Here is a 27,249-nt window from a genome sequence, read left to right on the forward strand (position 1 = left end):
GAATACAAGTGCACACAGTAGACAATAAACATTAGTTCAATATACAGAGTTAGAGTACAAGTGACCAACACACAAGTAAGATTTATGAGAAGTACCAACTGCGACTACAGACTAAAGACTAAATTCCTTAGCCTGTCGCTCAAGGCCCTGGCATACTGACCGTTATCTTTTTTCCTTTCCTGGACAGAATGATCTACTCACTATTTCCTGAGCACAAACTCCTTCGTGGTCCACCTCTGCCCAGACACTTGCCCTGCCAGGAATGATCCCCACCTCATCGATTCTGTTCAAACACAATTCAATCCCACCTCCGGTTCGGTGGAACTCTTCCCACCCGCTGCTCTTCAACTCCTCCCTTCTCGAGCTCACCCCGCTGGTTAGCACAGACACTCACTGTTAGGGCAGATATACAGTGTATTTAATGCAACTGTAATGCAAACCTCCAACTATAACACAAACCTCCTTGAAGGGGTGGCATAGACTTGTTATTTCTTTGTATTTCAACCAGTATAATGTTATGAATTAGTTATTCAATGAAGATCTGTTTAGAAAAAAAAGCAAAAGTGGGGAGAGAGGAGTATCCTCTGGATACAAGTTAATAGTTAAAATCAGGCCCTTACTAATTACCTGAAAACTTCTGTTATTTTTATGGAGTACAATTTACATTTGTCAGTGGTTTCCTATCACTCAAAATACATAAAAACCGTCTACAAGCTGGTCACTGCTACCTCTCGCACTTCATGTCCTATCATACTGTCCTCCCACTCCCTCTGATCCCTCGCGCTCTCTGCTCCACTCACCTGGCCTCCACGGGTCTTCACCTAGGCCAGCTCCTGACAACTTAGGATCACTGCACGTGTAGCTTCCTCTGCCTTCCCCCAGGTCTTCCATGGCTGCTCCCTCCTCGTAATTCAAGCCAGAACTCAAATGTCACTTCCTCAGAAACGCCTTCCCTGATGATTCTGGCTAAAGCTACGTTCTCCTCCTCTCGTTACTACCTGCTGGATCGGATTGTTTTATTTTTATCTATCTCTGTCTGAAATTATTCTGCTGATCTTTCTACTGCCTGCCTCTCCCAACTAGTACGTAAGCTCCATGAAGGCAAGGGTTTTGTCAGTCTTGTTCACCACTGTATCCCAGTGCCTAGAACACTACCTGGCATGCAGATGACAGTCAATAAGCATTAACAAAAAGAAAACCAAAACACAATGAGCTTGTTTGCTCTCAGCTTATACTAGAGTTCCCCTCAAGAGAGTATCATTTTCTACTTCTTCACCTCCCACATCATCTAGAAGAGTAACTAGAGCACTAGAGCAATTCAGTAACTGCTCAGTTATGGTCTCTTCTGGCACATCCTTTCAGTTACATCTTTAATTAAGTAAAAAATATTTTCTTAAAATTTTATTTATTTATTTTCAGAGACGGTAAGGAGACAGAGAGGGAGAGAAACTTCCTTGTGTGACAAGGAAACAGTTGCCTCTCACACGCCCCCAACCAGGGAGCTGGCCTGCAACCCAGGCACGTGCCCTGACCAGGAGTCGAACCAGCGACCTCTCTGTTTGCAAGCCGGCGTTTAATCCACTGAGCCACACCAGGGTTCCAGGGCTAAGTAAAAAGTACTTTTTAAGTATCTACTATGATTCAGGCACTAGGCTAAACGTCATTCTAATTCCTTACTTTTCAATTTATCATGTTCACCATTGATATTCTGAAAGGTCCAACACTCGATCATAAACTAAAGACTCAATTTTCCAGGCATCATCCCACAAAGCAAAGGGTCATCGAATCGATTTCTGATCAGAGCATATGCCTGGGTTGCAGGTTCCATCCCCACTCAGGCACGTATGAGAGGTAACCATTCGATGTTTCTCTCTTGCATTGATGTTTCTCTCCCTCTCTCCTTCCCTTCCCCTCTCTCTAAAAATAAATAAATAAAATCTTTACAAATAAAAATTTAAAAAGTAGAAGAAACAGCCCTGAAAGCCCTCACCCCAGTCAGATGACCTCATTTTACCAACCTGTGAAACGGAACCGAACACAGTTACCTGCAGGGCAACCACACAAACTCCGTGGTTATTTTTCACGTCAAAGACCACACAGAGCACTTCACCGTGTAATTACACAGGGTGGGGCCAAAGCAGGTTTACGGTTGTGTGTATGGAAAATAATACGATAATAAATAATACAAGAATAGACTGTGTTTTCCATACACAAAACTGTAAACCTACTTTTGCCTCACCCTGTATGTCAATCTCTCATCTATTATGGTCTTTTAAGGGACTATTTCTCAAAAAAATAAAAAGAAAAACTATAAAAGACATTCTTGAGGTATCTGGAGACACTGAAAATAGACCAATATTATATATTACAAAAATAATTTTTTAGGGTGTGATAATGGTATTTATGTAGTAGAGTGCCCTTATTCTGGGGGTTACACATCTGCGGTTATCAAACAGTTAAGAAAAATGGCTACAGATATACAAATATTTACAGCTACACAAGTACAAGGTGAACAGTGAACAATTTTTGAATCCAAGTGAAACGTATGAGTATTTATTAGACTACTGCATTAGCTCTTTTTTTAAGGATTTTATTTATTTATTTTTAGAGAAGGGGGAAGGGAGGGAGAGAGGAATAGAAACATCAATGTATGGTGGCCTCTTGAGCACCCTCTACTGGGGACGTGGCCTGCAACCCAGGCAGACACGTGCCCTACCAGGAATCGATCCAGTGACCCTTCGGTTCGCAGGCCGGCACTCAATCCCCTGAGCCTCACCAGCCAGGGCTGCGTTAGCTCTTCTGTACGTTTGAAATTTTTCATAAGTTGGTGGGGGGAAAAGTTTCTCTTAAAAGATTAATAGGTGCATTTCTCTAAGCTGGAACGAGTTATTTGATTTGCAATACAAGCATTAACATATAATTAGACAAAAACATCCTGAGCATATTCTAGGATCCACAAACTGAACCACTACAACACCAGAAATATCAACAAAAAAGGTAAGAAACAGAAAAAATTTCCCGAAGCAAAGACAACTTCCAGTCTAGACTAGAGGCCACGCATGTCCTTTCTTCTTAAGTAGCTCTGGGCTCAGCAGACGAAGACACCATAGTTTGGAACGCTGCTTCTCGAGAACAGCTGTCAGGACCACACGCGCAGACCCAACCTTTCACCCTCACCCTCCAGGGAAAGAGTCTGCGTGGGGAAACTACACCACAGAATCGCAGTGACAACATATATGAATAGAGCTTTCTAAGTTCCTAAGTATTTTGAAAATACGGGGTTTTTATTGCTGTTATATAAAGTAGATGTTAAGAACTACAATCACACCATCAAAGTATAACTGATTCAGGCAAGGATCACTGGCGGAGGCTAAAGCCATTTAGTAGGAGAACAGCATATGCACACTGACTAAGACACCCTACACACTACTTACAAAGGGCAGCAGGTACACCTTCACAATGAAGACATCAAACTTACCGACAATGGACAGACTAACATTATGTGCCTCCCAATGTGGCACAGCATGGTCTATGCAATACTTCTTACTAAAAATGTTTACCCTGCATCTAAGCAGGAGAACGCAATCAGACAAATCCAACTTATGGGACATTATAATTGGCCTGGACTCTTTAAAAGAAAAATAGTATTATTAAAGACACACACACACACACACACACACACACACACACACGGCCTATGAACCAAAGGGTCGCCAGTTCAATTCCCAGTCAGGGCACATGCCTGGGTTCTGGGCCCGGTCCCCAGTAGTGGGTGTGCAAGAGGCAACCATGTGCGAGAGGCAACCAACCACACATGAATGTTTCTCTCCTTCTCTTTCTCCCTCCCTTCCTCTCTAAAAGTAAATAAATAAATAATGTTTTTTAAAAATGAGATTGCAAAAACAAAGACAACACAAAATTTTAAAATGGAGCTGTTCTAAATCAGTCCTTAAACTACAGCTTTATTGTAGTACAGCCATGTCCGTTCATTTACATATTGTCTCCGGCTTATTTTCCCTTACAATAGTCAGCAGAGCCCACAAAGCCAAAAATATTTACTCATTGGTCCTTTACAGAGGTTTGCAATCCCTGCTCTAGATTAAAAGAAACATAACAACCAAATGTAACAATAAATCTTAAAGTGGATTCTGAAGGGGAGGGAAAGCTATAAAGAACATTTATGGAACCGGGATATTACATATGAGTATTAGACATTGTTGTATCAATGCTGAATGTGGAAATATTTAGGGGTTACAGGTCATGATACATGCAACCTATTTTCAAATGTTTCAGGAGAATTGGACAAATAGATAAAGCAAATGTGATAAAATATTAACATTTGTGAATCTGGGCCAGCGGTTCTCAAACTGGACCTCAGAACTCCTTTACAGCTTTAAAAATTAATGAAGACCCCTAAGCGCTTTTGTTTACGAGTTATAGCTATCTAATAGTTGCCACGTAAAAAATTTTAAATATGTACTGAATTTAAAATAATAAGCTCATTAACTTAAATAACATACTTTTATGACAAGTAATTATAGTTTCCCAAAACAAAACATTTAATGAGAAGAGTGACACTGGTTTTACACGTTGGCAAATCTCTTTAACATCTGCTGAGGCGCATGTGTTTCTGCATTCAAGCACTATGATATGATACTGTTTGAAACACATGAGAATAGTCCAACTTCACATAATATGTACTTGAAAAGGGAGTATCAGCCTTTTAAGATGACTAGAGATATTCTCTGGTACTACACCGTAACTCAACAAGGGGCAGTTTCTTATCAGTTAGTTGCAGTGTGGAATCTGAAGCCATATACGTTAACTTGTCATAGTCTGTTACATTAAAATCCATTAGTCTACCTTGCCCTTTGAATGATCTTTTACCCAAGCATGATTTTATGAAATCACACATTGATCATCTGGGGAATACTGGTTCGTAAGCTGACAGATATGCGCATCTTCTAAGTATCGACACGTTTCATTGTCCAGTATCAAAAAATCACTTTTGTTAATATCACCACTTATCTCATAAAAAAAAAATGTATGTATTAAGAAGCTCCCAAGCTCACAGAGGCAGATAAATATTAGGCAAAATTCTAAAATCTTTCCTTAAAATTTCAAATTATATCACTGGCAACAGATAGTATCAGTTATCTTCCGTGAAGTAACATGTTTCATTTCATTCATTTCCAAGAAAAATGTCTGTCAAATACTCAAATGTTTCATAAAAAAAAGGTTAGTTTAGCTTGCAACTTAATCATAAGTGTTTTTCCTCAAAAAACTACCCCTTGTACTACTTTGATATACAGAAGTGCTTCATAGAACTTCTCATTCATCACACAATATATTAAAACAATGTATACTCAAGGGTCAAGATTCAATAAAATCGGGAATTTTTCCTGCTTCATCAAGGACATTCTTAAGTGAAAGTGAAATTGGCATTTTTGTTTTACAGAAAAGTGTGTTGCAAACATAATTATTACTAATGCAATTTGACATCTCTACCTTGATTTTTGATAAGGCATCAGCACCTTTATGCACCGATTGCTTTGCATCATCAGTACAAAGGTCACTACAGTGAAAAAAGCAAATGAGGTCTTAATATTATCATGAAAATAGTTTTGACCTTACAGATCCCCTCAAAGGGTCTTGGGGCCCTAGCTGGTGTAGCTCAGTGGACTGAGCAGCAGCCTTTGAACCAAAGGGTCACTGGTTCGATTCCCAGTCTAGGGCACATGTCTGGGTTGCAGGCCAGGTCCCCGGTAGGCGGTCCACAAGAGGCAACCACACACTGATGTTGCTCTCCCTTGTTTCTCCCTCCCTTCCCCTCTCTCTAAAAATAAATAAATAAAATCTTTTAAAATATATATTTCTTTTATTTGTTTTAAAACACATAGACATAAAAGTTAACTTACTACTCATGCTCTCTTGGGAAAAAAAAATACCAATACAAAATTAATGCATCAAAGTCTCAATTTAGTATTTATTGAGCAAGGTGTGTGCTATAAGTGGGAATACAGAGATTCTTTATTCTTATGCTATTTATAATCTTTTACAAGTAGACAAAGGTGAGCAGATGATGATAACACAATATAAGTGCAACAACAGAAGATGTACAAAGTACAGAAGGGGTTGATTTATTATGGAGTCAGGAACAGTTTCATAGAGGCAAAGATGTGTTTAAAATCTTTAAACTAGATTTTAAAGAATGAATAGAAGTTCTCTCCAAGCACATAATGGGAGCAAAAAGGTCCACACTAAGTGTCATAATGTCATTCAAGAGCTTCAGAGTGAAGTTTACGCTACTCTTTGAGAATGAGTAGTGCATGATTATGTACAAAAAAGAAGGGACTAGGCCATGAGATAAACTGAGGAAATAATGAATCATGGGCAAAATACAACTGGAAATGCACATATCTTAGCTCAGCACAGCAAGAATCACCCAAACAGACTGCTGGCTGATGAGCTGCTGTAGTTGGTTGACTTGGGTAGCATTTTAATTTGTTTTCTTCCAAAGAAATATTACCTATATTTCAGTTGCTTCGGTTGTTTTTTGCATATATAAAATCTATATGCCAGACTACCCATCTTTGTTTTTTTTAAGATTCTTTGTATTTATTTTCAGAGAGGGGAGGGAGGAAGAAAGAGAGGGAGAGAAATATGCCTCTCTCACACCCCCAACTGGGGACCTGGTCCGCAACCCCAACCAGGATTTGAACCCGTGACCTTTTGGTTTGCAGGCCCATGCTCAATACACTAAGCCACACCAGCCAGGGTGCTTTCTATCTATCTACTTTACCTACTCACCTATCCTCATGTAATCTCTACAACAAATCTGAACTAAGTAGTAATATCCCAATTTTAATAAGGAACTCAACTTCACAAAGTTTAGTAACAGCTAAATATATCTATGCATTTTAGTAACGGAACTACATCTATGCATTCTGTTCCGTGTTAGAAATTCAAACTCAATTAATCCCTAAAACAACACTAAGAACTAAGTATTATTAGTACTTCTACTTATAAGAAAACAGGGGTTCACACTGGTCATAAATGGCAGAACTGGGAATTAAATCCAGATCTGTCTAATCCTAAAGCTCTCTGCCGCTAGATATACTGCTTCATCACCCTTAATCATTATGCAGTCTCATTCAATAGCTTCCAAGTTTAAACTCTGCATTTCCATTCACCAGTAGTAGCAGTCTCTTGCACGGACAGGTACAACACACTGTGGCTGAAGACACCGTTTCTAAGTACTAGACCGAAGGGAAGGCTAACAGCTGAAGGAATCCTAGCCAAGAGAGACCCCCACACAAGGCGACTGCTCAAAAACTCTTTTCTCTTCAGGTTTTCCCAAGGGGTAGAAGAGCCCCTGACGCTACAGCAGACCAGCCTAAGGGAGAGATGCACAGGAAACTTTCCATCAAAGAAATGGAAAGGACAAGTCTGACCCAGTTCTGGTTACAGCAATGCCGAACCATGCAGTACACGCTGCAGCAAAAGCAGGTGCTGACAGCTGCGTGCCATCGAGCCACATAAGGCCATTAAAATAAAAAATAAAGAGCTAGAAGCACAGAGATCCTAAAAATGCCTCTAAACAACTGCCAAGAAATGACACAAGATAAAAGTGGAATCCAGCTGAAGCAGTTCAAGAGTTAAACCCACGAGACAACTCACATGACAGCCGCAGCTCCTACAGGTAGCTCATGTCTCCCACTCACTTTACCTTTTTCCCACACAGAAAGGTAAGCTGTTTTCTCAGTTCCCAGCGAATCCGATACCCTTCAAATGCTGTTTCTCAGCTTGCTAGATGGCCAGACTAGGACCTCGGAATGACGCAGCAACATCCTCCCCACTTCCCCTCTAACAGCAGGAAGATAATCAAGGACCAGAAGAACTGAGTGGCTGGGAATGTTCTTCCTCCTCATTCCATCTTCATTCCAAACACCACAGATCTGTCCTACTTACACAGGGGAAGTGACTGTTATGACACTCATCCCAAGCCCTTTCTTTCTTTCAGACGAGGGTGAAATAACCTTTTGAATTTCATTCCATCAAATTCTGTTCTGCTGTCCTCACACAAGTTCCTTCATGGATTTCTCATCTGTAAAACGGAACTCGATATGCTAGACTCTAGACCCCACGTCTCTCATTGGAATGTTATTTGAAGGAAATGTTATTTAAAGTAGTTGAAAAAGTTAAAAGCGTACTGTATTAACAATAGCTAATATTTGTAAGCTTACTTTGTGTCATTCTAAGCCCTTTGCATGAACTCATTTACTTCTCAGAACACTATGAAGCAGATACCACCTTATACAGAAGCCACAGCAGGATCAGGAGAAAAGAAAGAACAGGAAAACTGGCAAGTCGAATCAATTATTTACTTAAAAGTCCACATGGTAGAGCACTGCACAGTGCCAGCTCGCTCCACCCCTTCTCCACTAGTCAGCACGGGCCACACGATGAACAGCGGAGTCCAGCAACCAGCCCAGTGCCACACAAAATGGTCTTACCAGACCAGATGGAGCTAAACACACATATCTTTAACTCCTGCAAAGAACAGAGGCTCGATGAAGACGATCGAGAGCTTAAAGACTGTAGAGAGATTAAGGAAGAAAAGGAATATGAAAATGCCTGACTACATGGGCACTGAGTCCTTTGAAAGGGCATTTACAGTAAAGTACTTAAGGCCACACACATGAAGGGAAAGGTGTTAAAGAATGAGTGAATGTAAAAGACAAACCTGCATACAGAATACTCTTTAAAAAAAATAAGAGTTAAACCCAGCCGGTGTAGCTCGGTTAGTTGAGCGCATCCTGCAAAGCGAAAAGGTGTCTGGTTCAATTCCCAGTCAGGGCACCTGCCTGGGTTGTGGGTTCAGCCCCCAGTCAGGGTGCGTTCAGAAGGCAACCGAGTGATGTTTCTCTCTTCCATCCATGCTTCTCTCCCTCTGTCTCCCTTCCCTCCCCTCTCTCTAAAATCAAAAATAATTTTTTTTAATGAGAGTAAAATTTTTTGCAATGGCAGTAATTCTGAGATAGAAAGGCAGAGGGATTTTATTTATTTGCTTTAGGATAGGAAAGACCTCAGTGTATTTATAATTCTAAAGGAAGGCCTCAACGAAGAGTGAAGTAAAGAGCCCTGGCTGGTGTGGCTCAGTGGACTGAGTGCTGGCCAGTGAATCAAAAGGTTGCCAGTTCAACTCCTGGGCAGGGCACGTGCTCGGGTTGCAAGCCAGGTCCCTGTTGGGTATGTGAGAGGCAACCAATCTTTGTTTTTCTCCCTCTCTTTCTCCCTCCACTCCCCTCTCCCTAAAAGTAAATAAAATCTTTCTTTAAAAAAAGAGTGAAGTAAAGATGCAAGACAGAATGATAATAAGTGATAAGACAAAGCAGATACTACAGGATGGGGCAGAGAGGAAACGTGATCCATGCGGATCCTGAACGTCACCAGACAAAGGTAATAAAGATGGAGAGCAGGAGAGCAGCCCTGGCGGCAGCTCAGGTGGTTAGAGCACAGTCCTGGTGTCCCAGGACTGCGGGCTCCGTCCTGGGTCAGGGCTCGTACGAGAACCAACCGAGGAATACACAAACAAGCGGAACAAGCTGATGTTTCTTTCTGTCTTTCTATCTGTCTCTATCTCCCTCTCTCTAAAAAAGATAAATACACTTAAAATAATAGTTTTAAAACCTTTAAAACGAAAGAGAAAATGGTAAGTATAGATGGTAGGGACTGTGAAAAATTAGAAGCCATGCAAAAAAAAAAATGACAAAACAATGATCTGCAGGTCACAGTGAAGGACTAGAAATGCATTGATTTTCCTGCTGTCCAAGGAGTCAGGGCAAAACCAGGAATAACAGTATTTGTTAGAGAAAAGATCTCGTTTTCAGCTATGGGTTAGGTAAAAGATGGAGCAAATGCTGGGCGAGGAGATTAGGAACCTAGGACTTTGCTCACATTTGTGCACAGGTTCTGCCAGACCCAGTAGAAACAGCTGGTCAAGGAGCGTCAGGAGTGAAGTGGAGAGGGGCGGGGCTGAGCTTTTGTACCCGGGAGGTGATAGCAGTAGGCAGAACTTCGAAGCAATCACCAACAGCAAACATGAAAAGTAAGCCAAAAAACGTAATGAGTGCAGATGATGGGGGAATGAAGAGAGAGGCACCTACCCGAAAAGCATTAGGCATCATGACATCGAGTCTACAGACACAACTTCATTTGCAAGGGGTATGATCTTCAAATCCCAAAAGCTGGGTCCTGAAACTTCCCTTACTTTTATTTGCCGAGACTAGCAATTTGTTGCACTGTCCCAACAGTTTGTTGTTTGTTTTCTGAAACGGGCCTTTGTTTTTAATAAGGATTTGCTGGGAGCTCTACAAAAGGGTATGAGGAACATTGCCCAAAAAGGAAAGAGAATGTCACTGAGAACTAGGGCCACACACCTTCCTTGGTCTTTCAAGCCTCCCCCTCCCCACTCTCCTTACCCCACCCCCACCCCCAAAGGACAAGTTAAGCAAAAAACTCCTGAAGTAACAAATGCATTCCAAAAATTCCTCTGCACTTAGATAATTAGATTACCATCTACTGATGATGTTATTTATTAGGGTTACAATCTCCATAACCAAGAACTTACAGGACATGTAATGGTTTGAAATGTACTTCCCCCCCCATGAGTACTTACAAACTAAAAGAAACCTTTTAAGTTCAACCCCGAGCAACTTTAGAGACTCCCAACGTATCTCAAATAGAGCTACAAAAGCAGGTGGATGTGAAGCAGTGAGCCCGAAATCTGAGGCAAATGCTGTCTTGCCCCCTTTCCCAACCTGCTACCTAATCACAAATTCCTTAGTTTTACCAATCTCCTAATCTTGAAGTTATCTTTATCTTCTTCCTCCATGTCATCATTAAGTCCTATCTCTTCCTTCTTCAAAACTTCTATCCAACATACTCGGTTTTTTTAGTCCCTACATTCAGTTCCTGATAGTGTGTTTACACCTCAATTTCTAAAAAATCTTTACCTGGTCTCCTTTCCCCAGTAGTCTACATAAAACCCTCTGATTAATCAGTCTATAATTTCAAGTTTATCAAGTCACTACTCCATTTATAAACTTTCAATGGTTCCCCAATGTTGGAAAGATCAAGTCCAAATTCCTTAGTATAACTTTCAAGACGGTTCATAATCTGACTGCGCATTACCTCACTAACATTATCTCCTCCTCGTCCATAATCTCAACTCTACTGGGTCGGACAAGCACTCTGAGGTCCAATCAGTAATACAACCTCGGTATCTTTGCCCTTGCCTTTGCCCTGGCCTAGAAAACCATCCTCTTCCTTTCTCTCTTTTCAAATCCTATCCATCCATCTCCTTGTAAAACTGTGGCCAAATTGTCTCTAGGAATGAAGCCCTCGCAGACCAAACTTCAGCCCAGACTAATCGATGTGAACAGTAACTCTCCTTCCGACACAAGGTAACAGCACAACAGCAGACCTCATGAAGAAGTCACCGCTGCACCACAGTTCAATGGCATTTTCACCAAAGGGTACTAAAGTAAATATTTGTTCATACGGCTAAGTTATTCAATATTAAAAAAACCCTTTCATCGGAGATGACGCCCTTTGCTCATTTGTTTTTAAATATTCTGTATTTTATAAAATGGTGATATTAGATGAGAAGGTTGTTTTTCATTTTCATGTCCTTACTTGGAAACAGCTCCTTTGAAATATGACTCATTTATGAAACTCAACCTCTAAAACCACTGGTCTACATCCCCCATTTTGGCATTTATTTTAGTTTTTCATTTATTGATTTTAGAGTGAGAGGAAGCAGGGAAGAGAGAGAAACTAATTTGTTGTTTCACTTACTGATACATTCACTGGTTGTTTCTTATACGTGCGCTTGACCAGGGTTCGAACCTGCAACCTTGGAGTACTGGGACAACCTCTAACCAACTGTTTTGGCATTTATGTATGGTCCACTACTGTTATGAAACTGTTCCAAAAGCTAGGCACTATCTGCCAAATTAGAATTTTAAATTCCTGAAGAAACAAGGGCTCTATGTTGTACTTCTGTCTTTTTTGTTTTCTCCAAATTAGATCTAAATTAAATATAAAACAAGTACTGAATAAACAAAATTCTTGGCTTTTAAATTTGATGTAAAACTGACCACCAATGGAACTGAAGCCAGCGTTGTCTCCTTTCCACTTCTCCCTTAAGAGTCTCTGCTTCCTTCTGGGTTCACCCACGTAATGAGCAGCCACCTACCTCCCAGTATTTCTGCTCGAATCCCCACTCCCCTTGCCTCTCTTTACGATCTCAAAGTTTATCCTTCAGTTACCTTATCATTTCTCCCTGCTCCATGAACTGCCTCACTATCTGCCCATCTATTTTTCCATCATACTTCTTTAAGATCCTGGGGGTCTCTTTGAAATTGAACTGGGATATAGTCTTTAAAAGATGTCTAATATAATCATCAGTCCTCAAGTACCTACAAAAAATATTTCAGCATATATTTAAAAGTACGTAATTCTATAAAGTTATATTACGAATAGCTCACATTGTACTCCTCCAGTACAGTGGAAGAAAGCACAAAAACTGGTATCCCTGATACAAACCTACCAGGGACCAGTACTTGATTATACAAACCCCCAAACTATGTGTAATCTCTGCTACATTCAACCAGCTTCTATTCACTCTTTAACAGTCTTCCATTTTATGTGTCTTTAAGTTTATCAAGATCTAAAAATGGTATTCCTCCTATCCTAAGGAACATAAGCCAATGTTGACATCATTTACTTAGTGAATAATGATCTTAGAGATGCACAGTTCATAAAATCACGTGTTTGGGTTTGCACAATGCAATGTTCAAGAGCAAGACAGAGAGCCCTGGCTGGTGTGGCTCAGTGGATTGAGTGCCAGACTGTGAACCAAAGGGTCGCTGGTTAGATTCCCAGTCAGGGCACGTGCCTGGGTTGCAGGCCAGGTCCTCAGTAGAGGGTATTCGAGGCAACCAATCAATGTGTCTCTCGCATATCAATGTCTCTCTCCCTGTCTTTCTCCCTCCCTTCCCCTCTCTCTGAAAATAAATAAATATTTTTTAATTAAAAAAAAAAAAAGAGCAAGGCAGAGGCAATAGCATGGTGATTACCAGAGGGCAATGGGTTGGGGGGGGTGGTTGGGGGGGTGGTTAGAAGACGGTACATGGGGGATAAATGGTGATGGAAGGACACTTGACTTGGGGTGATGAACAGACAATACGATATACAGATGATGTTTTATAGAATAGTTCTCTGAAACCTATATAATTTTATTAACCAACGTCACCCTAATAAATTCAACAAAAAAGCTAAAAAAGGAGCGGCAAGCTCAGGAATCAAATCCTAGCTTGGCATTCACCAGCTGAGTTGACTTTGGGCAAATTCATCTCATAGCTTAAGGATTTTCATTTTTTTAAATGGGGATAATAATAGTATGAGCCCCAAAAGGTTGTTCAGAGAAAGAGTGAATGAGGACATGAAAAGTGTGCTTAAGTACAGTGGCTGCCACACAGTCAATAAACGTTAGATTTTATTATTATCCTCAATGACTAAAATTCTTAGGAAAAAATTCTCATGTTATTTTGAATGTGTTGATTTTGAGAGAGAGACATCAGTGTGTTGTTCCACTCACTTCAGCAAGCTCTCACTGGCTGAGTCACGCACGTGCCCTGAGCGGGGATCCAGCCCGCAGCTCTGATTGCATCAGGACGACACCCTAGCCGACGGGGCCACCCAGCCAGGGCCACACATTTTCAACTTCAAGACTTAACTGACCTGCTTGCTCACTGCTATTAGACACAAGTCATCGCTAAGATGGCCTAAATCAGATAAATACCCCCAGGTAAAGAGGAAGACAGAACATTTGTGATAAAGCTGTTCTAGGGTTTAAAGAACCAGAAATTAACTTCTTTTATCTTGCTCAGAATTTTACCTTTTCCAGTTTATTTGAAACTACGTAAAACTAGAGATTTCTTTATATTTAGAAACAAGAAAATGCTGTCAGATCAAGGTGGATGATACCATTTTTCAATCTAAACTCTTTAGCCTCTGCAGAAAGAATGCCTTGGGAAGTGGGTCAGGAAAATACATTTCACCTTTTAATAATTAATTTAAAACCTGTTCCTGTAGATTTGCCTTTCAGCAAACTAAAAAATGTTTCATTTTTCCATTTCTTTAAAACTTTTTTTAGACCGAAACAAATTTTTTAAGGATATAAATAAAATTATGACATTATCACAAGATAATGCTTTTATTAGAGAGATTTCAACTCAATCATAATACAAGTTAAACAAGTTCTACTTAAGCAATGACTTTTATTTATAGAGGGTCAAAACGAGCACTGTTATTCAAGTCATCTTGGAAAGCAAGACTCTCCAAACATGGCACCAAGGCTCAACACCTTTCTGAAACTCCATTGGTAGGGTTCTCAAAGACAAGTCTCGCATACACAGAAACCCTAGTCTCCACCTACTAGAATTACATCTTTTATGAGCAAAAACACTGTTGACTATTCACTTCATTCACCAGACTCGCTTATCTCCAAAAATTAAATCTAACTCCCCCCAAACAAGGAATTACCAGGATTAAGAATGTACAATGTTCCCTGGCTTGTGTGGCTCAGTGGATTGAGCGCCACCCTGCAAACCCAAAGGTCACTGGTTCGATTCCCAGTCGGGACACATGCATCTAATGCAGGCTGGGTCCCAACTGTCTGGTCAATGTGTCTCTCACACATCTCATATGTCGACATTTTCTCCCTCTCTTTCTCCCTCCCTTCCCTGTCTCTCTAAAAAGAAATTTAAAAATCTTTTGAAAAAAAAAGTACAATGTGCTCTAAAGACAAATTCAAGAGAAGTATACTTGAAGTATTTCACAGTTTGAAATCTCATTGAAATAAATATATAACTACTTCCCATTTTGGAAATCTAATACTTGGGGTTTTTTAAAAGATTTTATTTATTTATTTTTAGAGGGAGGGGAAGGGAGGGAGAAAGCAAGGGAGAGAAACATCAATGTGTGGTTGCCTCTCACATGCCCCCAACTGGGGACCTGGCCCAAAACCCAGGCATGTGCCCTCACCGGAAATCACACCAGTAACCCTTTGGTTCACAGGCCAGCACTCAATCCACCAAGCTACTCCAGCCAGGGTGTAAATTACAATATTTGTCTTTTAAAAGCAGTCATATTACCTTACAAATACTCCTCAGAGATGCCCATAAAACTACGCAGTAACAAAACTGAAAATCTGAAATAGCATACCAGATCTACGTAAAAACAGCAAAATGATACTGTGCATAAAAACCGAACTGCCCCTGGCTTAAATCTGTTTAAATTTGTTAAAGTTAAATTTGTTTAAGTTACTCCTTTTGTAAAATATAAATAATAATAAAAAAGGAAGCTTTCATCAGTTCTTTGAGTGAACAAAAATGCAAGGGTAAAACTGAAATAATATTGAAATAATTGAAATAACACAGTATAATATTAACTACGTACCAACATTACGATCTAAGTGCTTTTGTACATTAAACAATTTAATCTTCACAGCCACTACCACCATCTTAAAGATGGAGAAATCGGGGGTTTCTGAGGCTATGGAACTGGAACTGTAGAGCTTTAAATAACCTTCTAAGGTAAAGTGTAATTTAACCAAAATGGTCAAAGAATGAGAATAAGACAGAAATGAATAACCGTTAAGGAATCAGAATATAATAAACCACATTTATTAAGCTTTACCTGAATAAAATCTGTGATTCAGAAATATACCCAAGATCTCATGATGCCTAGAAGCCAACATTATGAACAATTCTACAGTTAATGTACAAACTATAGGAGACTGGGCCCTGGCTCAGTGGATTGAGTGCTGGCCTGCAAACCAAAGGGTCACCAGTTCGATTCCCAGTCAGGGCACATGCCTGGGTTGCAGGCCAGGTGCCCAGTAGGGGGTGCACCATAGGTAACCGCACATTGATGTTTCTCTCCCTCTCTTTCTCCCTCCCTTCCCCTCTAAAAATAAATAAATAAAATCTTTTTTAAAAATAAAATAAAGTATAGGAGACTGGGCTAAATATGTATTAACTTTGTAATCCATTCTAAAAATTACTTTTGTAATGAACTCCCCATAGTTTATCATTTGTCTCTTCACATTTCAAAAGAAAATTTCTGATATTACCTATACTTTTTATTTTGACCTAGAGTAACAAGTCAAAAATAAGTAGGATGATTTCATAAAATATTTCTAGGTTGTTAAAGAAAAAGATAATAGTAAAATGTAACAAAATTACTCCAGTGTGTCTCAAAAACTTCCTCAGTATCTCTGTCCCAATGTCTCCATTAAAAAAAAACACTAAATTACCCCAAATCATCTGATATAATTCTATCAGAAAAGTCAACATGACCACTACTTAAACACACATAGGGCCTGGCCGGGTAGCTCAGCTGGTTAGAGCATCCTCCTGATATGCCAAGGTTGCGGGTTCGATCCCCAGTCAGGGAACACTCAAGAAAGTGGGTTGAGCATTGTACTGCAAACCGAGAGGTCACCAGTTCAATTGCCAACCAGGTCACATGCCTAGGTCACAGGCCAGGTCCCCAGTTGGGGGCGTGCAAGAGGCAACCCATTGATGTTTCTCTCCCATATCGAAGTTTCTCTCCCTTCCTGTCTCTCTAAAAGTAAATAAATAAAATCTTTTCTAATAAATAAATAAATTGGCGTAAAGTACATATATACAAAATTAGTGCGTGCTTTCTTCTGCCTTTAATAGAAGAGGAAGAAAAACCACTGAGAGAGCTTACTGGCAAGTCAGAGAAGGTGACTTTAAACAGACTTAATTGGCTACATTTTTCATTGGTGACATCTAAATAAAATGTTACTCAACAGAATAATTCCAATGAGGTTACTACCTAGCAGCTCATTGCAGTTAATAACTCCAATCTGACAGCATCAGAGAAGCACTGACGAAGCATCTTTCCAAGAAGGAACTGTTAATAGTTGGTTCTTTACCAATGGCATTCCGAAGGAGTATCTGCTCTGGGGCACCAGGACTGGACTCCTGCACTTTCATACCTTAATTATTATGAAATCACCCGAAGCAGCTGGGGCACTCCCAGCCTTTGTAGAGAAAACGCTAAGCAGAACTCTAGTAAAAAGAATCCATGTTAATAAGCCTGAGAAATTAAATTTGCTACGTACACATAAGCACCATTATAATCAATCATCAGAAACTCTACTGAGTCTCAGTGAAAGGAACTAAAGGGAGCACTGGCTAAGACAAACTAAGCTTCTGAACAAATTCCGTACAGATACAAAGCTAGTCAAGTTAACCAAGAGTACGAGGGGTGTGGCACTACTAGCTGCAAGATTTTTGAGAAAGATGCTTTTGACCCAATTAGATAAAACACGTGCTAGTGTGACTTACCAAGAACATAAGGGGTATCAGCAATAAATGTCACAATTTTTTAAAGAGAGGTTTATTATTGCAGAGTCGGGACAGTCTTCAAAGACAGGTAATTGAGCTGCGTCTTGAAGGATGGAAAAGATTGATTGGTTAAATAACATCAGAGAAGAAAAGGGCAAAAGATAATGGGAACAAAGGTTCTGAATTGGGCGTGTGGTCATCAAATATTTGTTAAATACCTACTACACGTCAGTCACTGTGTTAGGGACTAGGTATACACTGGTGACCAAAACCAGCGAGCTCCCTGCTCCTGCGAAGTCCAGTGGGGAAGACAGATAATAATCATGCAAGCAGATACATCATTATAAATTGCAATAGGTGCTAAGAAGGGAGGGAACAGACATAAGTAATAGGGAATAACGGGAAAGGACTAGCAAAATAGGCAGCCAGGCAAAGAGCAGGGGACTCTTCAAGAAAGAGAGAGCCACCCATACAAAAGCCCAGAGGTATGAAAGAACTTGCTGAGTTTAAAAATAAATAAATAAGAAACTACCGGGACTAAAGCATATGGACAATGAGATTGGAGAGTTAGGCAGGGGCCAGGTTATATACACGGCATTACAGGCCAAGATAAAGGGTTCGAATTTGGAATTTGTTCCAAGCCCAAAAGAAAACCATTAAAAAAGTGTTTGCACATTCACAAACATACTGTTGAATAAAAGGAACCAGACTCCAAAGAATATATGCTGTATGATTCTATTTTTACAAAAGTACAAAGACAAATAAAAATAACCTACATGGTTAGAAGTCACCGAGGAGGGTGCAAGGGCTTGAGCAACTGGAAGGAGATTAGATTGAGTCTACCAGGTACTGGTAATGCTGTCTTGTTTCGGGTGCTGGTTACATGGCTATATTCACTTTGTGAAGAAGTCATCAAATTTTATTTTAATCCTCGGCCGAGGACATGCTTATTGACTTGAGAGAGGGAAAGGGAGGGAGAAAAAGGGAGAGAAACATCAACCGGTTGCCTCTGGTACGCGCCCCAACCAGGGACCGAACATGCAGCCTAGGCAGGCTGCCTCTGTTCACACCCGCCTGAGGACCAACCTGTGCCCTGACCGGGAATTGAACCCGCTAACGGGATGGCAATCCAGCCAACTGAGCCACACTGGCCAGGGCAGCATCATTGAATTGCATCTTTATGATATGTTTCTGTATACATATCACATGCACACTATATGTGTCAACAAAGCACTGTAACAAGTTTTTTAATTATATTGAAGTTTTTAATATAATTTTAAAATATTACTCTATCCAGATAAAACAAAAATAGAGGAACATCTTCAAATATGTAGGGTCTTGACTGAGTGACAGATACACATAAAATAGAGAGAGGAGTAAATCAGCCATTTGAACACAAAATTCCATATTTATAAAGAATAAATGCCACCCAGGCTGGTGTAGCTCAGTGGATTGAGCGCCGGCCTGTGAACTAAAGGGTCACCGGTTTGATTCCCAGTCAGGGCACATGCTGGGTGGCTGGCCAGGTCCCCAGTCGAGGGCATGCAAGAGGCTACCAAAGATTGATGTCTCTCTCCCCCTCTTTCTTCCTCCCTTCTCCTTCTCTAAAAATAAATAAATAAAATATATTTTTTAAAAAGAATAAATGCCAAATCTGGGAAGGGAATTTTGCAATAAAGGATGAGCTATAAATTCTTTAGACTTTATAAGGAGTTATATAAGGAGGCATTTCCAGAAATTAATGAAGGAATGGATGAAAACAGCAACCCCTAAACAGGTTAACAACGCCTGTTACGTTTTGGCTTATATTTTAATATAGTACTTTCAATCACTTCCCTTGCCCTCCATTCCCCTCTCCGCAACCCTAACACACCAGAGAGTGTAGTGAAACTCAAAGATCCCGAACTTGAGCATCAGTCACACTGAGTTCAAATCAGTGGTCGACCCCTCACCAGCTCTGGCAGTAACTGCACTGAGCTCAGCTCCCTCGTGTATAAGATGAGGATAATGACTACTTCATACAGTTATTATTTTCCCCCTATCACAACCCGAAATACTGAGTTGGTAGACTGATATTTTAATTTAATTATTATTTCCTAATGGTACCTGGAAGGCTGATAGTTGAGAAATTTCCATTCTCAGTATTCATGAATGGGGAAAGACGATTATAAAACAGCCAACATACAGAAATAGAATAATAAGGAGAATCAAGAAGGAGTAAGAGGTAAAAATGGGGTTTCTTAGCATAATAACAGGTTTCAAGCATTGCCTAACATAGAAACTTAAATGAAAGCAGATTAGGGCAGGTTCAGTGACACGAAATTATGAGAAGGAAAAAAATTATCTTATGCCTTCCCAGCAAGACAATTTCTACCTAATGTATTCCCTTTGTTCAATATTAGCTAAACAAGTTACAGATAAACTGAGGATATTCTGCTACAGGTGGAAGGGCAAGGCCTTCAATCATTTTATAGCATCTCCACCCTTAAGAATTTGAACAACCATAGCATGTAAGCACTTCTTAAAGACAGTCAAAGATGTTTTACATTTCAGGAACTACCATTTCAAAATAATAATAGTAATAACAGTTCAAGTCTTTAATAAATCTTTGAGTAATTTTTTTCCCCACAATAGGTTCCTCATCCTAAAAGTAACAGAAACCTGGTTCAATCTGTCCTTCCCCTGATGTGACATGTGCTCCCATCTCTACCTCTCTTCTTCTTATATCTCTTGCACCTCACCACTGAAGACCTTTTTCCTACAAATTTGCTACCTGGACTCTCTAGTATTCATCTGACGGTACCAGCATTGAATCTGAATACAGAAACTTGACACCCTGACTGGTGTGGCTCAGTGGACTGAGTGCCGGCCTGCGAACAGAAAGGTCACTGGTTCAATTCCCAGCCACAGCACATGACTGGGTTGCACATCCCCGTTGGGCATGTGCAAGAGGCAACCAATCAATGTATCTCTCACACACTGATATTTCTCTCCCTCTCTCTCTCTCTTCCCCCTCTTTAAAAATAAATAAATAAATAAATTTTAAAGGTGTTATTTTATTTCTAGAGAAAGGGGAAGGGAGGGAGAAAGAGAGGGAGAGAAACATCAATGTGTGGTTGCCTCTCACGTGGCGGGGACCTGGCCCGCAACCCAGGCACGTGCCCCAACGGGGAACTGGCGACCCTTTGGTTCGCAGCCTGCGCTCAATCCACTGAGCTACACCAGCCAGGGCTAAATAAATAACACTTTTAAAAATTGGTTAAAAAAAAAACCAAACATCCCAGGGATCACTTTACTAACCAACTTGTTGAAACTAACCAGTTTAAACAAATGAGGGCATTAGTGGTGATTACACAGTATACATCACAAAGTGTACACTTAAAATCGATGAATTTTATTGTAGGTAAATTATACCTCAACAGAGCCGACTTTTAAAAAAAGATACACACACATTCATTCAACAAATATTTATTGAGTAACTATTACGTGCATCAAAGTTTATACCAAATTTTTCAGCTTGACTTTGCAGGTCCTGCCTGTATGTAATATGCTTCACTCATTAGCTGACATCTTCCCAAAGAGCCATATCACAGGAAAAACGATTCAGTTTCTCTCTCTTTTTTTTTTTTTTAAGATTTTGTTTATTTATTTTTAGAGAAAGGGGAAGGGAGAGAAACATCAATGTGTGGTTGCCTCTCACGTGGCCCCCACCAGGGACCCAGCTTGCAACCCAGGCATGTGCCCTGACTGGGAATCAAACCAGTGACCCCTTAGTTCACAGCCCATGCTCAATCCATCGAGCCACATCAGCCACAGCACGATTCAGTTTCTGATCGTGAATGTCACCTCAGTGATGGCTCTACAGTGGAAGAGTCATTAGCTATCCAGTATCTCCCATTATATAAATGCAAGCTGTGATCACCTAGGGAATCTATAAGAAAAAAATTTATTAAGCACCTACTGCATATAGAACATACCACTATCACAGCCTTATATGTTTGTCTTTCTACCAGAAAACTAGAATATCTCAAAAGCATGCTGACAACACTCCTGGAGGAAAAGGCACCATTATTGAGAAATGGACTTAACTGACTTAGTGTAGGGTCCACAGTGACCCAGTGGCTGAGTCAAAGGCCTAGAAACTCCGCCATCTGGTTTCCCACTCAGTCTGCCTAGTAGAGATAATGGACCTTCCAGGGGAGTCTAACTCTCGGCCCATGGGCGCACCTGGCCCAGGATGACTACGAATGCAGCCCACCACGAAATCGTAAATTCACTTAAAACCTTTTTTTTGCTCATCAGTTTTCGTTAGTTTGTGTATTTAATGTGTGGCCCAAGACGACAATTCTTCCAGTGTGGCCCAGAGATGCCAAAAGGTTGGGCACCCCTGTTGGAAAGACTTAAGCTTGAATTCCAGCTCCATTTCTTACTAGTTTCATATATAAACTGGGGAAAAGTCACTTTACCTTATGACCCTCACAGTCCGCTCCTCTGCGAAACAGAGATGCCAACCACCACCTCACGGCATTGCTGGGAGGCCCATGTGAGATACACACCACCTAGCACAATTACTGGGCACAGAGGTGGCAACTCAACAATATGAGTTCCCTTTCTTGGTCTTAAATTATTTAAGAGTAAGAGAATACCTGTTAATCAAGGTTAATCCACAATCCCTATTGGGAATCAGTGGACGATGAACCTGTATTTGCTGCCTTGTTCATACTCTAATCAACTCCCTTCCCATCCCACTATTTCCAGTGTCTCCAACTTCAGTTACTATGTTTAGAAAAGTGATTTAATTTTAGAAACCTGGGAAATTCTTCTGAGTAAATCGAGCAAAACCTTAATCTGCCCCAAGGGGAATTCTGAGCAAAATAATTATTTCTGACAAGTGACTTTTCTATGGGGGTTATTCAGTTTGACCACACAAATGCCACCAAACCCGCACACAAAGTGACAGCAGCAATCTGGAGCATACTGTACAGATTCTCTCAGAAGGCAAATGTCCACCTAAAATCCATACCCCTCCCTCCCTAATCTGAGGCGGTAAAATCTTACTAGATGATCTGAATTCCACCCAGTTCTGACACTAGTCCAGCTTCTTAGGCCAGAACTGCAGCAATTTGTAAAAATCACTGCACCCAACCTCTCAAGATATTTTCAAAAGGCAGGGAAAGTCCAGAGAGCATTTTTCTCCTCAACCGAAGGAGACAAGGCACCAGGAGCTCAGAAACACAATTCTTTCCCCAAGGTCATTCATGTCTGCGAAGGTGCGCCGGAGAATCTGCAAGCAGTCTCCGTCTTTCTAGAGACCGCTCTGCAGCGTTTTGGGGGCGTCTATTCTCTTCCCCTCTCCCACCCTCCAGCGTGAGCACTAGTCTCGGCATTTCCGAAACAAGCCACAACAAGCTCTGCAGTGTTAGGAAAGGGGCTGACGATGAAGAAACAGATGCTCCCAAGCAAGAGCGTCTCTCTCCGCTCACAGAGCCTCCTCCAAGGTTACGAACAGAAACCGCAGGCACCTCGCAGAGCGCTAAACCGGGCTGGGCACCCCACACCGGGCCGCTCCGGGGCGCCCAGTTCCCTGCAGGAAGCCTCCGAAGCCCGAAGCCACCGGCCCCAGAAACCGCACTTCATTCCTGCGCTTCGGGAAGCCATGGCTCCTTCCCGGCCCGGGCAGGGGTGGGGGAGCGCCAGGAGGCGGGCCGCGTGCGCTGCGGAAAGTTCACCGCTGCGGCGGCGGCGGCGGCGGCGGCGGGCGGGGGTCGGCCCCGGCCCAGCTCGCCCGCGTCCCCTGCAGATTCCACCATTAATTAGTCCTCAGGACTGTCTACTGGCAACTTAAACAAAGCGAATGCCTCAAATTCCTTCCCGGCCCGGCGGTCTGGCTGTGAGACCAGCAAACGCTGGGACGCTGGCCGGCGAGGCGGGCCGACAGCTGCGGCGGCGGCGGGACCCCTCCCCGTCCAGCCCGCGCCCCCGCAGCCCGGTCCCGCAGCCGGTCCCGCACGCCGGCCCGAGCGCTCCCAGACCGCCCTCCTCCTCCTCCTCCTCGGGAGCTCCCGGGCTCTTCCTGTAAGATCACTTCCTTCCTCCCCGGGTGCCCGCGGGCCCCGCGCAGCCCCCTCCCCGGCGGCCCCGGCCCCCCGCCCCGCCGCTCCCCGCCCCCACCGGGCCCGGCGCGCTCTCCACCCGAATCCCAAACTCGACCCTAAAACTCTTCCTCCGCCCCCCCCATAAAACATCCCATCAGCTCCCTGCTCCAAACATTTCTCCTCGGATTCTCCTTCCCACCGCGAAGTCTCTCAAACCTTCCCTCCCCCTTCAAAAACTCCAAAAACATTCTCAAGGTCTCGATCACAAAGATCTCCCCCTCCGAGATCTTTCTCCAGAATTCCACTCCAACTCTCCCCCCACCTCAAGTCCACACACCCCCAAGCCCTCCCCCGGGTGCGCCCGTCGGTTCTGCCCCGTCGCCCCCGGGTGCCCCGACTCCTCCGCGGGGCAGGCAATCCAGTCCGGGCGCCCACCTCTCTCCTCGCCCGGCCGCCCCGGCCTCCCGCACCGCACTCCCGCCGCCCCACCACGGACCCCTCACCTCGGCGACTCCGGCCCACGCTCCCGCCAGCCGAAGGTTCCGGCGATCTGGTCCCGGCGGCCGGCGCCTCTTCGGGCTCCCCGGGACTGACAATGAGGGGCGGTCCCAAAGGGTGACGTCACGTCCTGGAAGGCGGGGTCTGCGGTGGGGGGTGGGGCTGGCCTGTACGCCCCGCCCCCTCCGTCGTTTTATCCCCTTCCCAGGAATTGGACTCCGCCAAGTTGTAAATGCGGTGGGAAATCAAAATGGGAGACTAACTATCCTGCTTTCAAGAAAGGGCACTCTCTGAGGGGTTGTGAGGATTAAGTGAGATAATCCATGTAAAGGTGTTTAGCCCTGGGCCTAGTATGGAGTAATAGCTCAACAAATACTATTTCTATTACTCAGCAAATGTGGAAAAGGAGCTCTGCTTAGACTAAGGTGGCATGAGTTTCAGTCCCCAGCTATGCTATCGATTCACTGTGTGATCCTAGACAAGTCCTTTCCCATCCCTCACTTTCAACTTCTTTAAAATGGAAAGGAGCGATAACCAGATAATCTCAAGAGTCCCTCCAATAATTCTATAACACGTTTCCTGTGGATCTGCTATGTGCAAGGTACCTAGAGCCCAGAGAGATGGGGAGGGGAGCTTTTGAAGGTAGCCCAAGACCCACACCCAGCGTGGCACAGGACGCAACCAGAGACACTCTCCCGGCAGATGCCCTCCCACGCACTGGCACAGAGCTGCATCCACAAGCCGGGGCATAGATACTCTGAGGGCTGCTTCCTCTCTGACTGCAGCAGCACACCGGGTCTCTTGAGACATCTCTTGTGTAAGTTCCTTATTGCCTATGTAATAAAGTCAAAATCCCTGGCCTGGTCTGATCTCTTCCTACCTTTGCACACACACACACACACACACACACACAGACACATACCCACTGTAGAGTTTATCCAAACTTCCTCTAGCACACCCACTGCTTTCCCACATCGGCCCCATTGCTCATTCTCTTCCCTTGCTGTTTCATCTCAACTTATCCTCCTAGTTCTCCCCAGCCAGAAGTTGGCCCTCCCTGCTTGGAAGATCCACGGCATTGTGTCTAGCTCTCCTGCGGTCATGAACACATTCTCAACGTGGATCACATTGATCTTCCTTTTGTTTCTTAGCACTTCCTCCCTCCCTCGAGCTCAGAGTCCACACGTGTTCCACAAACTATGTAGTTGTCATTCTTATTTTTGTTATTATTATCACCAAGATTTTTTTCTAGCTTGCAATACCACATAGCACCCCTAGGGGTAATCTGCCCAGCCATTACCTAGTAGGAGACTCGGAAATCCTGAGGGAGAAGAGGCTCAGGGAAAGTGGCCCTGCAGAGGGTCGCCGTTGGAACAGGCAACCAACGCTCCAGTTTCTAGACCCCAGGGTGATGCTACAGAGTCACATCTGACACCCCAGGGTATCTCTGTCACTTGGCGCTCCTCAAAGGTGGGGACAACCTCCAGCTTTCTCTGCAAATGCTTTGCAGCAGAGCTGACCCATTTCTCCCTCATGCCTTTCTCCTCTCGCTTTCCATACAAAGCGGTGGATCTGTGTTAAACTGCCCTTGGCATCTCCGCAGTCCTCCAGGAGGACTGCAGCAAGGCACTGGGCGTTTCCAGAGTACTGGCCTGTGGGAAGAGGGAAAGGGCTTTGGGATTCTGATTAATTTCCTGCTCTGCGGACAGGCAAATGGCTGTCCTGAAATGCCTGGGCTGATCCTCAAGGGCTCCGAACAAATTAAGGCTTATTTTTAGAATAGGAAATTCAAAAATGCTGCTTCCCATGAAAAGCAGGCATGGCCACAGGATTGCTGCAGACAGAAAAAGGGACTTTACTGAGTCCTTCCTTTGCCCTGATGCTGATTACAAGCATTGCAAACCCGTGGAAGAGAGAAGCCAGGACTTAAGGGGAGGTTCTGAAGACAGAACTATCTCCCCGAGATCCACGATCCCAACAACCACTTATTCATTCATTCATACCAAAGCTTTGTCACAGGACAGATCAGGATTCAAATCTCAGCTCCACCACTTACCAGTTTGTGACCTTGGACTTCCAAGTCTCTGCACCTCAGTTTCTCATCTGGAAAGTGGGAATAAAAACAGTACCTATCTCATATGGTGGCCATGAGAATTAAATGAAATAACACATGAAAGAGCTTAGTTCAAAGCCTGGCACCTAGTTCATGCCAGTATATGGTGGCTGCTATTACTATTTCAAGATGTCTTCCCAGTAAGGCCTCTTATGAGCTGGCCTCTGGGCTGTAGGGCTAATAGTCCTGAGCTCAAGAAGCTCAACTGGTGAAAGGAATGAGGTAGATTTTCATGAACAGGCAAGAAAATGTATCTAGCCCTGACTGGTGTGGCTCAGTGGGTTGAGAATCGTTCTGCGAACCCCGAAGGTCGCTGGTTTGATTCCAGTCAGGGCACGTGGCTGGGTTGCAGGCCAGGTCCCTGGTTGGGGGGTGGGTGTGAGGCAACTGATCTGATCCATGTGATGGATGTTTTTCTCACACATTGATGTTTCTCTCCCTCTCTTTCTCCCTCCCTCCCCCTCTCTCTAAAAATAAATAAATAAAATCTTGTTTAAAAAAAAGAAAAGAAAAAGTATCTACTGGGTATTGTTAAATGACAAGAGTAAGTTGCAGAATTACAGGTGTAGTAGGGTCCCGTGGTTATAACTTTAATACAGGCTTAATGCATGCATAAAATATAAAGAATATAGAGAACTACATAGGAGGCTTTCACCTTTTTTCCTTACTTTTTAGTTTGTTTTTCTGTGTGTGCATGTGTGTAGCAGGAACTCAGGAACTGTTTCCCCCTTTTTATTGAATTTATTGGGGTGACACTGTTAGGCAGCAGGAACTTTCCAGAAAGACTCTACTACTAGAGGCTAAGAGGGAAGGAAGGGGATGAAAACACAGCTACCAGACCCATCAGCAATGGGCATCTGAATCATAGAAAGTGCCACAGGTCACATCTCGCTCTTCATGCCATTGCAGGGAAAGCTGCTGCCCAGAAATTCTCACCTTCTACCCCCTCCTCAGCCCTTAGCTGCACTTGAACCTTCAATGCTACAGCCAAAGGCAAGACTCCTAACAGAACTCCCAGGAACTATGGCAAAACCAGTAGGGGATACTTTTAAGCAGGAAAAAGGTTTTTTGCTCCCTGTCCCCTGCCCTTCCC

The 27,249-nt window shown here is 42.7% G+C and overlaps 1 protein-coding gene across 4 annotated transcripts in view; it reads right to left on the reverse strand.

Moving 5' to 3' along the window:
* LUZP1 (leucine zipper protein 1) overlaps window positions 1–24,154 on the reverse strand; it is a 74,680-nt gene extending 50,526 nt beyond the window's left edge. For 2 of the 4 annotated variants that reach the window (XM_053919906.2, XM_053919905.2), the window contains exons 1-2: window positions 24,049–24,147; window positions 7,194–7,396 (exon numbers count right to left, since the gene is read on the reverse strand). The gene's annotated coding sequence lies outside the window, so the exon portion shown is untranslated. Of the gene's footprint in view, window positions 1–7,193; window positions 7,397–24,048 lie in introns of all 4 variants that reach the window. The other 2 variants (XM_053919903.2, XM_053919904.2) reach the window with 2 other exon arrangements.
* Between the last annotated feature and the right edge of the window lie 3,095 nt (window positions 24,155–27,249).

Source organism: Desmodus rotundus, chromosome 3 (assembly GCF_022682495.2).
Source record: "Desmodus rotundus isolate HL8 chromosome 3, HLdesRot8A.1, whole genome shotgun sequence".
Lineage (NCBI taxonomy): Eukaryota > Metazoa > Chordata > Mammalia > Chiroptera > Phyllostomidae > Desmodus > Desmodus rotundus.